Source organism: Ambystoma mexicanum, chromosome 12 (assembly GCF_040938575.1).
Source record: "Ambystoma mexicanum isolate Mex_15411 chromosome 12, UKY_AmexF1_1, whole genome shotgun sequence".
NCBI classification, from domain to species: Eukaryota; Metazoa; Chordata; class Amphibia; order Caudata; family Ambystomatidae; genus Ambystoma; species Ambystoma mexicanum.
Genome location: NC_090936.1, coordinates 416,470,078 through 416,484,891, shown reverse-complemented (window position 1 = coordinate 416,484,891; position 14,814 = coordinate 416,470,078). Strand labels below are relative to the sequence as shown.

At 47.6% G+C, this 14,814-nt stretch overlaps 1 protein-coding gene across 3 annotated transcripts in view; it reads right to left on the bottom strand.

Moving 5' to 3' along the window:
• LOC138513586 (uncharacterized) overlaps nucleotides 1-14,814 on the bottom strand; it is a 378,986-nt gene that overhangs the window by 143,386 nt on the left and 220,786 nt on the right. The gene's annotated exons all lie outside the window — the stretch shown is intronic.

Sequence of the window (14,814 nt, the reverse complement as noted above, 5' to 3'; positions counted from 1 at the left end):
GGTAGACGTCACCTAGATAACACCAGACTAAGGTGTGCTCAAGCCTTGGGGGCTCTTGGGAAAATGGCCTGGTTGGGTGGAGGTTACTCATTAGAGATCTTTGTCAAATTATTTTTGGCATAGATTAGCCCTATTCTAATGTATGGTGCTGTTCTCTGGCAGCCCGGTAACATGGCGGTTGTGTCCACACATGAATCCTTTTTACTTAAGAGGTTGCTCCGGCTTCCTACTCAGACTCCCGTCCAGACCATCTTCTTGGAGTTCGGGATTTACTCCTGCATGGCAAGACTGCAGTTGTCCTCCCTGAATTTTCTTTGGCAAATCGCCAATGCTGAGGCTAGCACTCTAAACTTCGCTATCTATCGAGCCGGCTGCTCCAATATCCATCGCATGAAAAGTAGTGCCATACAAAGTTTGGTCACGGTCGGGAATAAATGGCTGGCATTTATTCCCAACCGTGAATTTATTTGGTCCCGGGCGTTACCTTGAGCAGGCAATTTTTTCCCAGTTCAAATCCGCCATGAGGGTGGCCGTTTACAGCCATTTTCGTGAGCACTATTTGGCGCAACTGGCTTCCTTGTCAAATAATGCGCTTTTCTTTGAATAAATTCTGCCCGTCCTGGGCCCCCTAATTATATCAACCAATTTGTGGGCAACACACTGGTCTGGGACTACCTTAAACTCAAAATTAATTCTGTTAAGAGTTTTGAAATCATGGGGGCCTGGTTAAACATCCCCAGGCCTGCCAGGATGTGCCGCCTATGTGGCTGTGGAGCCCCAGAGTCGGTTCAGTATTTGTTAATCTATTGCAGATCTTTCTGTGGAATTAAGAGAGCGGCATGTGTGGCCGCGGGCATACATTTTGACCGTATTGCTGAGGATATTTGGGCTTTATTCATGGGGGCGTGGATCATGAGCCTTGTATTATTTTCTTCACCCTTGTTTGGAGAAAGATAGCTGGCATTCTGGATAGCCAGCAATGTCTGGAAGGTGTTCCGTTTCTCCTTGCCCATGGTTGGGGTTGGACTAATGCACTGTAATGGTAATGGGTATTAGTACTCGAATGCTTTATGGGGATGGGTAGTGGGAATGTTGTTGGAATTTTAACCAATGTTTTATGACCATAGATATTACTGTTTTGGAACTCACTTATGTGCATATTTGAGGGTTCCTTAGTTCCAAAAGGTGGTGAAAGAACTGATGTTCAAAGGGCCGTTTGTGAATCTAGCTCAAGCATATGTGCAATTACTGAAATGAAAAAGCAGTTCTTTCAGCGTGTTGCGGGGGAAAACAGGAATACACTTGGTGGGCTAATTCTGTTGGCCTAGCTTGCCAATGCACATTCCAAACTGTGAACAGACTGACAACCGCATGCTAAGAATAGGTCTTCCGTATTAGGTTCACTGTGCTCCTTTTTATGGTAACCATATGTCATGTAATCCTGCTGGTCAATGTGTACAAATATGAAGACTTTGTGAAATAAGGCAGAGGGGTGGACGAAGCATTTGCTGTCATTTTTCTCTCTGAATGAATTAATCTTTGACTGCCAAAACAGCGCTGTGCCGGTATCTCTCTTGGTGTGTGTTCACGAGCGGGCATTATGAGTGGGTTATATCCCACAAAGCTATTTAACTTCCAGCTTTTTTTCAACATCCAACAAATTCTGCAGAAAAGAGTTTCCATACTCTAGATGTAAGGAGTGCAGTCCTGTACTACCTAAACAAGAATAAACCACTAAGGAAAACAGATCAACTCTTTGTTTCCATAGCAATTGGTAGAGAAGGAGATCATGTCTCTAAAAACACTTTCAAGAAGGATAGTCAAATGCATCCAACTTTGCTATTCACGATCAAAGAAAGTCCTTACTTTTACACCAAGAGCCCACTCCACTCGAGGCACAGGGGCTACTTCAGCATTCATTGCAAATGTTCCTTTAGATGTAATTTGCAAAGCTGCTACTTGGAGTTCCATTCATACCTTTACACAGCATTTCTGCTTAGACACACACTCACAGGTGGGCCAAGCAGTATTAAAACATCTATTTGCCGCTGTACCTTCACACAACCCACCTCCTTCTTCAGGTACTGTTAGCTAATTTCTGCATAGCATGTGATTCTAACAGATCCACAAGTCTCAGAAGGCATACATTACTCACCGTAATCGTATTTCTGATAATTGTATCTGCTTAGATTCACATATGCACACCCTTCCTTCCCTCCTGGAGTTGAAGGTGCATATATATTTTTCTTCATCGTTATCTTCTACTTATATATTACTTGTACTTGCACAAGCACTTCATGCTCCCTCATGTCAGAAACAAAACAATCCTTGGACCATGGGTACAATAGACGTCACACAAGGGATAGCATTACAAACATGCCCAGTCGCCGTCCCTTTTCGAAAACAAGTCTTGCAACACACTGCGACTATCGCTAGATGTCGGCCTATGCATAGCATGTGAATCTAAGCAGATTCAAGCGTCAGAAATCTGATTAGAGTGATTAATGTATGCCATACAATATATGTCACCACTATATCCTCCTCCATCCAACTCCACAAGCCTTCTCCAAATCTCTGCTCGGGCTCCTCAACTACCCTTGTGGCTCCTTGCCCTCTTTGTACTTCCTCTCGCTTCCGCTCGTTCTCTCTTCTTGCTCCATTTGCATGGAATTCTCTTCACCCCGGACATCCGATAAAGAGTCCACACAGATTTGTTCAAAACCAAACTAAAAGCCTACCTCCTCGCCTCAGAGCTACCCTCTTAACCTGTCTCTCATCTGCCTGCTAGCTAAAAAAATGCCCCTTGCGTCTAACAATCCTCAGTCCCTCACTGTCTCTGTCTCCTCTCTAGCACTTCACCCATCATGGTCACAGCCCCGAGCAGAACTGGCCGTACCACCTACCTGCAGTAAAAAATGTGCAAGGTTGAGGGGGTGCTGTTGAGCGGCGAGCCAAGATGGCTGACCACTCTTAAGCTTCGTACAGTCAGGATCCAGTCATCAGTAGGTGATTTTATGGGTGAAAATTGAGCCGTGTACACTAGGATACTGCTGCGAACAGCTGCCGTGCTGTGACGACCATGGAACTGTGACCGAACTCCAGGGGCCTCCTGTGGTGCATCAGCATAAACTAACAGCGAGCAGTGGGAGAGGAGGAGCGCCCCAGAGGAGGAGGGGCACCGTGCAGGGCGGCCTCCGTGTGCGGCCCTGAGCTACGCATTGTCCCTTCACGGGCATCGGTCTCTGGACTGGTGAACATGATAGAGGCGGCAGCGAGATATCAGCACGTCTGTGTGGGGGTGAGAGTGGGTTGCCATCCAGCACTGGTGTGCGTCAGCAACGTGGAGAAGGTGGACCCGAGCGCATGCTGCATTGTGGGGAGCCCGGTGAGGTGTGAGTGGAGAAGTTATTTGCAGGACTGGGTGACCCGTAGCTTTCACTGGTGAAATCACTCTGGAACAGAGAGCGGTTGAGGCACCCCCGGGAAGCTCGCCTCACAATTACAGCAAAGCTGGTATTGGTAGGGCTGATCAGGGACACTGAGGAAATGGGGTCAGCCCCAGAAGCTTATGCGGGAGTGTGGGACCAGCCAAAGAGGGGAGAGGATTAATTGGCTGAAGGGTGTGCTGCCCCACAGCCAGGTTGTTGGATATACATTGGGGTCCTCTTGTGAGAAGCCGGACTCAAATACTGATCAAGGGCCAGGAGATGAGGCTCAGACTGCTTGCCGATTGTGCCAGACAGATGACTGCCCGCTGACATCAAGGTTCATACTTTATTCACGCTGGTGACGTCACGTCCCCCATTGATAGGGGGCATACATTCAATAGAGATCTACAACCTTGGGGCTGAGATGACCAAAGAGAGAGCAGCGAAGAAAGGCACAAGGGATCGCTACGCCAAGCTTGCCTTGAAGTTTGCCCAGGCCACCAGTGAATCTTTGCAAGGTACGGATCCCATAGTGAATCATACTACGAAAGGACCCCATCAACCTAGATTGCATGTTGGAAACGAGACAGCAGGGCTTCGCCTCGTTAATGTTAAACTGGATAATATCATGGCCAATGTGTCATCCATACGGGCACAATTGGAAAAGGAGACTCAGCGCATTAGACACTGAGGGCCGCATCAGCACTACAGAAGACAATGTGACGGAGTTGCAGGCAGAGGTCGCCAGCCTCACCAGAAGCATGGTCATGTAACTAAGTTAGAAAAACTCAGTAGACGTACAAATAGCAATGTATTTTCACCAAGTTGATATGTGGTTGGAGCCCCCCCTTTTGTTTCCTATTCTATAATAGCTCTATATTCTTCCACATTAAGGGCCATCCCTCTCGTTACCTATTATCAAGTTGCAGCCGAGCTGTACTAGGGATACATGATTTGAATACCTCATTTATTGCCTACTAAGGTAGACTCCTTAGTCCTAGTTTTTTTACTCCCCCCCCCCAACCCCCTTTTGGAACTGCCAGACAAACGGACCTGTTTCCTATCACCAGACACATGCAGCAAATCAAGGCGGAGTCCAGGACACGCAGGAATAATATTTGCATCATTGGCATACCAGAAGACTCACTCTGAGGCAACGTTGAGACAGCGGTGGAGAACTTAATTCGTGATCTGATGGACAATCCGGCCTCGTCACCACACCTCACAGTGGAGCGCATCCACAGAGCGCTGGCAGCAAGACCAAAATCCGGGGACTACCTTTGTCCAATCATTGCACGTATCATGAACTACCAGGACAGAGCCTTAATATTGCAGGGTATGGGGGGAGGGTGTGAGGGGGGGAAAGAGCTCAAGCTTGTGTCCAAAACGGTACATATTTACCGGGATTAGACAATAGCAGTGCAGCAGGCACGGCGCACCTTTTGGAGGGTGAAGAAGTTACTTGGGGAGAAAAATACACCCTATGTCATTTCCGGCCCGCCTCGAGATTCAGTAAAACAAATCCTACTTCTTTACTGTACGTGTAGAGATAGTGTCTTTCATCGAAGCACAGTTTCCGCTGCCCGCTCCTCGGGATAGCGTTCCCACTGAGTGTATGGTACACAGTAAGCATGTCAACCAGTTGTTGCATATACGAGTTGATGGGATTTCTCTCCGGCTTACTACCTTCTGAGATGCTATGTATCCTAGCGTCATGCTGGTGGCGCAGTTTAATTGGTCCACTCTGCAAGGGAACTAACGTCCCAGTCCAGGTGCATTAGGAAGGTTTAATGTGGGGGCTTGGGGGATTACGCAGCCAAGGTTCAGGTGGCTATGATGGCAGGTAGGGGGGGGAGTTCTTGTGATTGGGAAGCAAGAGATAATAGGCACTTGGTGACAGTTTTCAGAAGTAAGGGCAGTGGGACTCTGTGGTGGAGGGCCACAATGCTATAGCTACACACCTATGTTAAGGATGGATAGGCTGAGGCAGGGACATGGCCTTAATTACGTGGAACGTGAGGGTGTTGGGGTGCCCCATGCAGGCTTGCACGATAGTTGTCTAAGAAAATAGGAAGGGGGCGAACACCTTATTTCTGCAAGAGACACATGTTGAGTAGGCAAGCTGAGGGTTTTACTGTGAGTTGGGGAAGAAATATATTTTTTATGTCCTATTTGACTAGGACCAGAGGCGTTCTGATCCCGATACATCGCTCCCTCCCATTTACACATTTAGTTAAGAGGGTGGATGAGTGTGGTGGATATGTACTAGTACAAGGTATTCTGTGCAGGCTTGAGGTACTCGTGGTGAACATTTATGTGCCCAACATAGACAACCTTCAAGGGGTGTTTTGGCTATGCTCACAGTATTCGTTGGCTGCAGTGATATGCAGAGGGGATTTGAATAGAATACTTTGTACAGCACCGCACATGGAACGCACCCAGGGTGCTTACCAAAGTGGCCCATGTCATACACACTAATATGGTATACTTTGACTTGAAGGATGTCCGGCGCTCATTTAACACTGCGGGGAGGTAATATATGTATTATTCATCAGTACATGATATGCATTCCAGAATAGGTGTGTGGTTATCTGGCCCATTGCTCAATGGGATGGGTGAGTGCAGCATTCTCCCTGTACATTGTCGGACTACTCTCCCGTTTTGCTAAAGCTACAATAGGGGGAGGGAAGCGGAAGTAGGGCTCCTTGGCGCTTTAAACCAGCGGCATTAAGAGACCCAGTTTTTTTTCAACAAATTTAAGTGAGCATGTACCAATGTATTTGAGATGAATATGGCTTAGTCTCCTTGGTTGCCACTCTGTGACAAGCATTTAAGGTAAACATACGGGGGATGGCGCTGTCAACTGACTTCAGGGTCCTAGGGAATATCGGGAGGGAGATGGACATGAAACGGCACGATATGCGCTACAACAGCAATTTGCTCTTAATCTGTCAGCTGCCCTGAGAAAAGCTATAAAGTCAGAGCTAGATACATTTAGAGATGCAGCTAGTAGGGAGGTGCAATACCCAGCCAGGCCAGTGGTGGCTAGGCGTGATGGAGAGGCAGATAGGCTGGGCAGATTCCTTGCTAGAATCACGAGTACAGAGAGGGGGAGCACACACATAGCTTGTGTCGAGTGTCCGTATAGCAATTTAGCACATACGGACAAGGACATCAAAGTATTTCACCACTTTTATTCCATGCTCTACACGCCAAGGACACCGCTACAGAAGTAGACATAGATCAATACCTGGGCAATTCCAACAACCTTGTCGTCTAGAGAAGCCAGTGCAGCACTCAAAGTCCCGATTTCAATTGAGGAGATGAGGACTGTGATCATGGATATTCCCAACAGGAAGGCTCTGGGATCAGACACTGTTTGTGCCGAGTTCTATGAAGAGTATCGAGACAAGCTGGTTCCTTATCTATTGCAGTTCTCAGAGAGAGGTTCACCATCTTCCCAATTCAGGTCCAATGTTGTAGCCGGCCCTAATAGCAGTGTTTGTACTAAAGGTTACATCTACAACAGCAACTGCATAGGGCCATATATAACCTCATTAAGGGCCGGTGAAGCTAAGACCTGCTGGGCGTTACCCTGGTCATTATACAAATTCAAGGATTTAATAAATTAGGCTAAAGCCAAACCCTCAGAGGTATTATAGTTGGTGATACATTGAGACCATATATAGTGGCCATCCCCCCTCACTCCCTATTTTGCAAACTTGGCTAGGTAGACCATTCTTTTTTCACATAAAGCTGGACATGAAAGTAGAAGATGCTTCACGGTTTCAATTTCCCCCACCTTCACACAGAATCGTCAGAATGGGTTAATCAGATCCATTGTTTTCCTTCTAAATAACACCTCATGGATTGGCAGGATTTTCTAGCGTAGCTTGAGGAGTATTGTCTGAAAATATCGGTATGGGAATTGCAAAAGTAGAAGTGGGATAACCCCACGTATTTTATGCTACCACTGTAAATGACTCAAAGAGGGATACGAGTGGAATTTCTCCATCGTTACAATCCAATCCTTGAAATGAAATTTTATTTATATTGCGCTCGTACACAAGTGTTTCAGAATGTTCCTTCTCATAAAACAATCTATTTACCTTATCAGGATTTGTTACCAGGGTCTCTCTATCCGAATCAAGATCACATAGGGTTTGGTCACAAACATCCCGAATAATAGCCATGTACTTACTGGGATCTTTCCCCAAATCACACGGAGGGAACAGTTTACCCATGTCAGCATACAATGCATTCCATAATGGGGCAATTGGGCTACGAAAGAGGGACATCAATCGCCATTTAACCCGAGCCTGCAGCGAGGTTATACCTAACTCGTACCTAATTGCCGCCATTGGGATGTTATTAGGCAACTTCAATGTTCGTCTCCACAACCTTCCCTCCAGTATCTCCCAGAAATTCTGTAGCTCCCAATAGTGCAGCTCCATCGCATTTGTTAGTTTGGGCACAATATTACCCTCATAGAAGGAGATGATCTGCATTACTTATCTTAAAAGCATTTCTGATGATTGTATCTGCTTAGATTCACATGCTGGGCATATAGTCCGACATCCAGTGGTAACCGCAGAGTATTGCATCTTGTCTTTCGAGGATCGAAAGGGGAGGTCGACATGGGCGTGCCTGTAACACTATCCCCAACGTGACGTGTAGTGTACCCAAGAGCCCTCATGCGTCGAGGTTCCTCCGATTGTATTTTTCCTGCCATGAGGGAGCCTAATGACTATCGCAAGTGAGTACATAAAAGAGAGAAAGTAGTAAGACGTCTATGTTCCTTACACCCGAGCGGGAGCAAGGGTGGGCCCATGTGAATCTAAGCAGATACAATCATTAGAAATGCTTTTACTAAGTAATGCATATCGTCTGATGCTTGTTAATCTGCTTAGAATCACATGCTATGCATAGACTAGCGAGCAGTACCCGAGTTGGAGGTGGGTTTTGAGAAGGAACAGTAGTATAAAGATGTCTTAGTACTGCCTGTCCCACCTGAGAATCAGACCTAGGATGAGTGTCTAGGCAATAGTGTTTTGTAAAGGTGTTTACAGAACTCCAGGTTGCCGCTTTGCAAATGGACTCTAGGGGAACATTTGCAATGAAAGCTATGGAAGCCCAGTGCCTCGAGTTGAATGTGCTCTAGGCTTGAAGGGCAGTTCTCTCTTAGCAAGAGTGTAACAGAGTGTGGTGCAATTGACAATCCACCTAGAGATGGCTGTTTTAGAGGATCTCCCTCTCTACCAGCTGCCACTGAAGTAAAAAACTGGTTTGTCTTTCTTAGTGGTCTCGTTTTTTCCAGGTAAAACATGACTGCCCTGTGCACATCTAATGTGTTTAGGCTTCTTTCTGACACGTTAGTGGGGTTCTGGAAGAAAGTCAGTAGTCCCAATGATTGGATCACATGGAACTTGGAAATAAACGTAGGCGCAAATCGAGGGTGAGTGCTCAGAACCACCTTATCTCTGTGGACTGTAACGAAAGGATTTACAACTGAAAGGGCCTGTAGTTCCCTAACTCTTCTAATAGAAGTGATAGCCACTAGGAAGGCTGTTTTATAGATAAGATCCTTGAGGTTTGCCTTATGCATAGGCTCAAAAGGAGACCCCATAAGTCTAGTCAATACCACATTTAGGCCCCATCCGGGAGCTGGGTTAAAATGGGCGGGGGGGGGGTGAATCCTTTTAACCCCTTCCATGAAAGCCTTAATAACTGGTATTTTCCACCACAACACCTTCTGTTGTGACGTAGTGTAGGCTGAGAGGGCAGCTAAGTGAACTTTCAGGGAATTAAAAACCAGGCCCGAGTCTATTAAGTAAGTAAGTCAGGTACAATACAACGTGTGTAGGAGAGCAGTCAATTGGATTGACACCCTTGGCTTTACACCAGATAACAAAGCGCTTCCATTTACTGGAGTAGCAATATCGAGTGTTAGGTTTCCTGGCATCCCCAAGTAGGTCCATGCATCTCTGAGAAAGTTGGAGATGCCCGAACTCTATGACCTCAGGAACCAGGCCGCCAAGTTCAGAGTTTGCGGGCATGGGTGCAGTTACCCCCTTGTCCTCAGATAGTATGTTGTATGGGCAAGAAAGTTTCATTGGAGGAGATATCGACATCTCCATCAGGTGAGAGAACCAGGGTTGGCAGGCCCACATAGGGCCCACCAATATCATGGTGATTGGTTCCTTGTGCATCTTATGCACTATCTTGTTGAGTAGGGGAGTCGGGGGGATGGGGATGTGGGGGGGTTTAGCGTAAACAAATTTTCCTGACCATGTCATCCAGAGACCGCTCCCCTTGCATCAGTTCTGGAGGTACCTGGAGGCGTAATTTTGGTATTGAGCGTTCTCCAGAGTTGCGAACAAGTCGATCTCTGGGAAGCCACATTGTGCGAAAACATTGGAGACTATTGTCTTCGTGTAGTCGCCATTCGTACTCTACAGGCAGTGGGAAGTCTCTGCTGAGCACATCCACTAGAAGATTGAGTTCCCCTGGAACGTGTTGGGACAACAGGTACATCCTGTGTTTGAGAGCCCATTTCCAAATATTCTGGCACAGCTTGGATAGCCCTGGAGAGTGTGTGCCCCCTTGCTTGTTCAGGTAGTACATGGCCGTGGTGCTGTCTGTGAGGATCAGGACTGTCTTCCCCTGCAGCTGTGTCTGAAAGGCTTTCAGTGCTTTGAATACGGCTAATAGCTCCAACAGATTTACGTGGTTGGATGCCACTTCTGGGGACCACACGCCATGCACTGTCTGCTGAAGCAGGTCAGCTCCCCACCCCTTCAGAGATGCATCCGTAGAGAGAGTTGCTTCTACTGCGGGGTGGTGAAGGTCTTCCCCTTCAAGAGGTTTTCCCTCGACCACCACTGCAGATAGATAACGAGGGCTGCCGAGGCAACCACTAGATCGTCCATTGTCCGCTGGCCTGACACCACTGGCTGTTGAGCCACTTATGCATGGGGCACACGCGCAAACGTGCATGTGGGACTAGGTAAATGCAGGAGGCCATCATCCCAAACACTCGCATGGCCTTGCCGTCTTCTGTCTGAAGAGCTCCCACAAATGGTTTGACTTGGCTGGGGTCTAGGCTGGACTTCTTCTCGTTTATTGACAATTCCAGACTGAAGAGTAAATCTACCGTCGTTTGGGTGTTTGATAGGCATGTTCCGTGCAAATCCCCCGTTATTAACCAGTCTTCGAGGTAAGGATAGACTGGGATGGACTTCCTGCGCAGGGGAGTTGCTACTATCGCCAGTACCTTTGTAAATACCCTTGGGGCTGGGGCAATGCCGGAGGGAAGGACCTTGAACTGATGGTGTTTGTCCTCCATCATGAATCTTCGGTATTTTCGGTGTGCTGGCAGCATTGAAATATGAAAGTATGCATTGTTCATGTCCAATGTTGCCATGTTTAAGTAGAGGGATTACCTCTTGCAGTATTTACCTCTTGTGCTTTGACAAATGTGTTTGATTGGTGCAAGTCTAGCACAGGCCGCCTGGTGAGATCCTTTTTGGGTACAAGGAAGTACACTGAATAAATACCCTTGTTTACCTGTAGAACTGGGACGACTTCGATCACACTCTTTTCTTGCAGGATCTCGACCTCTTGTAGTAGGATCTTCAGATGTTCCGGTGACATTCACCTAGATTTTCGTGGCCGATATCGAGGTGGTTGACTGAACTCAATACAGTAACCGTGGGTGACGGTCTTGAGCACCCAATTGTCTGTGGCAATTCCCTCCCTTTCGTGGAAGAATTAGGTTAACCGTCCCCCGACCGGGGAGGCATGGGGGGGGGCACGGATTGGTAGGTCATTTTTGATTTGAGGCCGGGGAGCCTCTAGAGGTGGTGCTTCTACCCCGTTATTTGCCACGGGCGCTGTCCATTTGGGTGGTCTGAGGCAGAATGTACCTTGTCCTGAGGACCATGTATTTCCCGTTCAGTACTGATTGGGGGGGGGAACGTGGGAAAGATTGTCCGCGAAAGGAGCGGCGAGAGCTACCCCCTCGCTGCTGATAGGGTCTCTGAGTTACCTGGTTTAGTGACTTCAAGGTATCATGTTCCTTTTTTGCAGTTTCTAAAGCCTCATCCACCGCCTTTCCAAACAGTTTAGATTCTTCTACCGGGTTGTTAATGAGGGACGCCTGTGTTTACGGTTTGAATCCTGAATTCTTCAACCATGCCTGCTTTTGCAACAAGGTACCTTGGGGCAATGTTCTTGCTGTCTCTGCAGAATCCAGGGTGTTTTTAAGAATGTTTTGATTCACCTGCCTCCCCTCTGACACAACCGCCAGCAGGCGTGACCGTGTTGACTCTAGGACTTCCTGCAGGCCTCCCTGGAGTAGTTTCCACTGGGCATCGCTGTAACTAGCCAACAATATGGTATTGTTGGCTACCATGGTGGAATAGGATGCTGCTGTTGTAATGCGCTTTCCCAGAGCATACAACTTTTTGCAGTCCTTGTCCGGTGGTGCCTTGGCCGTGGACAAGGGTACCCCTGCTCTCTTCCTAGTTGTTGTCACCAGTAGGGAATCTGGAATGGCATGTCTCCAGACGTACGAGTGGGTCAGTAGGTGAGGGGCGAAAAAGCTGCTCGACCCGTGGCTTCACTGCCCTTGTTTGCAATGGCGTCAGCAAAGATGGAGCGATATGCCGTTTGATGGCGTTTAACAGAGGTATCACCTGGCTTGAAGGCGATTTCTCTTTCAAAATATCCTCCACGAAGTCGGCGTCTTGCACCGCTTCTTGCGTGGCAATCTGGAAGTGTTCTGCTGCTTTTTTCAGGACAACATTGAATGCCATCTGGTCATCGATGGGAGATGCCTGTTTTATAGGGGGAGGTCTGGTGGGGGTGGGGGCGGGAGGGAGGATCTATGCACAATGTGTCTGGATCCGGGGCAGTGGCCGGTGACAGCCCTGGTGCTTTGCCCACTAGCTGCTCATCACCCCAATCTGGGTATTGGTCTATAGGCTCCTCAATAGGATCATCTCCCTGCTCATAAGGGTCCTGAGAAATTGCCACTGGTTCTGTCAAATCAAACACCTCTTCATGAGCAGTGTGGCTGGTGGTCCTTTGAAATTTAGACACAGTAGAATAGAGGTCTTCCACTCTAGGCCTTTTAGGGGCGATAAACCTTTCTGAAAAGTCCACAAATTTAGAACATTTATTCATGTACCCCTCAAACCTGTCCCTGGTCCATACAGATGGGACGGGCTCTTCCTGGGGACCTGTGTTCCTAGGCCGTCAAGTTTTGTCTGACAAAGTCTTAGACAGGGGCTGGGAACTTTCAGAATAGTCTTCCTGACTTTTTAGACGCTTCGACGTGTCTTTAGGCTTATTTGCCAGCAAGATGATGTTTGCGAGACTCTCGCGGATCTCCTGCTTTTCTGGAAGGGATTACGATGCCCCTAGCGGCTTCGTCGCGGTTTTCGACGTTGCAGAGAACCTTATGCGTTGGCGCATTCTCAAGAGGCGTCTCAGCTTTCTTGTGAACTTTGGTGCTGACACCTTTGTTACTTGAGTGCTCGGACGCATGCCATCTAGACGGTTGCAGGGGGGGAGGGCGGCTGACCCTGTGGATCGGAGGGTTCTGTTGAAGATATCAGCGTACCCGTTGGCATATTTGGCCCTCCCGAGGAGTCCGTCAAGGAGACCCGGGGGGTTGTGTGCTTTCCTTTGTGTGTAGCGTGAACGTCCCTGTCGCCGGAGTGTACACTCCCCCTAGCAGAACCGGTAGCCTGCCTGCTGGGGCCGGACATCACAGAACGTGGCTGCTCCGAAGAAAGGTCAATGGCCTCTGTGTCGGAGCCACGGCTGTCGCTCATTTCCTTGTCACGCGAGGCGCCTGCGGCGATGGGGGAGCTACCCTCGGCCTGCTGCATGGCATAGGCTGCCCACCATTTTACTCGACGTTCTTTTATCGTCTTAGGACGTAAAAGCTTGCAAGATCGACAGGACGCCTTGTGGTGATTTCGAGGTAGACACTTATTACACCTCTGGTGTGTCTTTCCAGGAATACTTGCCTTTGCAAGAAGGGCAAAATTGAAACGGTGTCCTGTCCATAGCTCAGGTTTATAGCGACAGCAAAACCAGAAGGGAAAAGAGAGTGAAGAAGGAAATGCATTCTTTAAAAGAAACAGAGCCCCGGACCCCACTCTCCCTACTGTGAAGGCCTGGCCGGAGGGCCAAGGCCACGTGGTCGACAGCATCGACCGGAGCACCAGCCATCGAAGTCTGGAGTTGTCGTCCGCGGTCTTCGGCGTTGGTTGTAAAGTAGTCGTCGGTGAAGGGGACGAATTTTAAACGACTGGAGGGCGTGGACAAAAATATGTATTAGCAATATCTGAGCTCTGCATAAGGCAACCAGCTAGCTGGGCGGATAAAAACAATCTGAGGGACCTCGACGCGTGAAGGATCTTGGGTCTACTACACGTCACGTTAGGGATAGTGTTACAAGCACGCCCATGTCGTTGTCCCCTTTCAATCCTCAAAAGACCAGATGCAATAACTCCGCGATTACCACTAGATGTCGGACTATATGCACAGCAAGTGACTCTAAGCAGATTCACTACCATGAGAAATGTATATACATGGATCTGTAACAGTAAAATGGCTGCTTGCATGTCTGGCCATTTTAATATCCGCCTATTCAACAGTGAATGGGTAACGTGTCACTTTTCTTTATCAGGGGTATAATATTTATAACATTAAAGAATCAAGTTCTTCTGCAAGCTATGTCAGAAGGCTTTCTGCATCAAACAGTAGAATCTTGTTAACTTTTACCAGCCGTGCCTTAATGCAAGCTATGCGACACTGGCCTATCCTTTTAAAAAGTGACAATTGCAAATCTCTGTTAACACTCAGCAGTGTGCAGCTCAAAACGGTCAACTGGTTTACGAGCCGGCAGGCTCCGACAGGAAATGCACCCCTGTTCTTTGCTAAGCTGGCAAACATACAAACGGTTGTAGCTGAGGTCCTGTCCCCCACATGTTTGGCTACAGCCAAGATAGTAGAACATAACGGTGCACACAAAACATAGCACACATTGTATGCGCTACTTACAGTTTGCCTTATTCTAACAGTGCACAGGTTTTTGAGTTTGACGCAAGTCATATCAGAATGGCTTAACTCCGATTCGAACCTCAACGCAAGTGGCATAAACACACAAATATTTGACATGCACAACACTAACAACAAGACCAAGTTCCACCATATCCATATTGTATCTGAAAGGAAGGAATAGTGAATTTTCACAATTAAATGTGTATTTCAATTCTATGGCAAAATAAAAATAAAAAACATTATCCTTCATCAATATTCTGCCCAAAACAAATCTTTTGGGTCATGCACATTTTATTCCAAAAATGTGCAT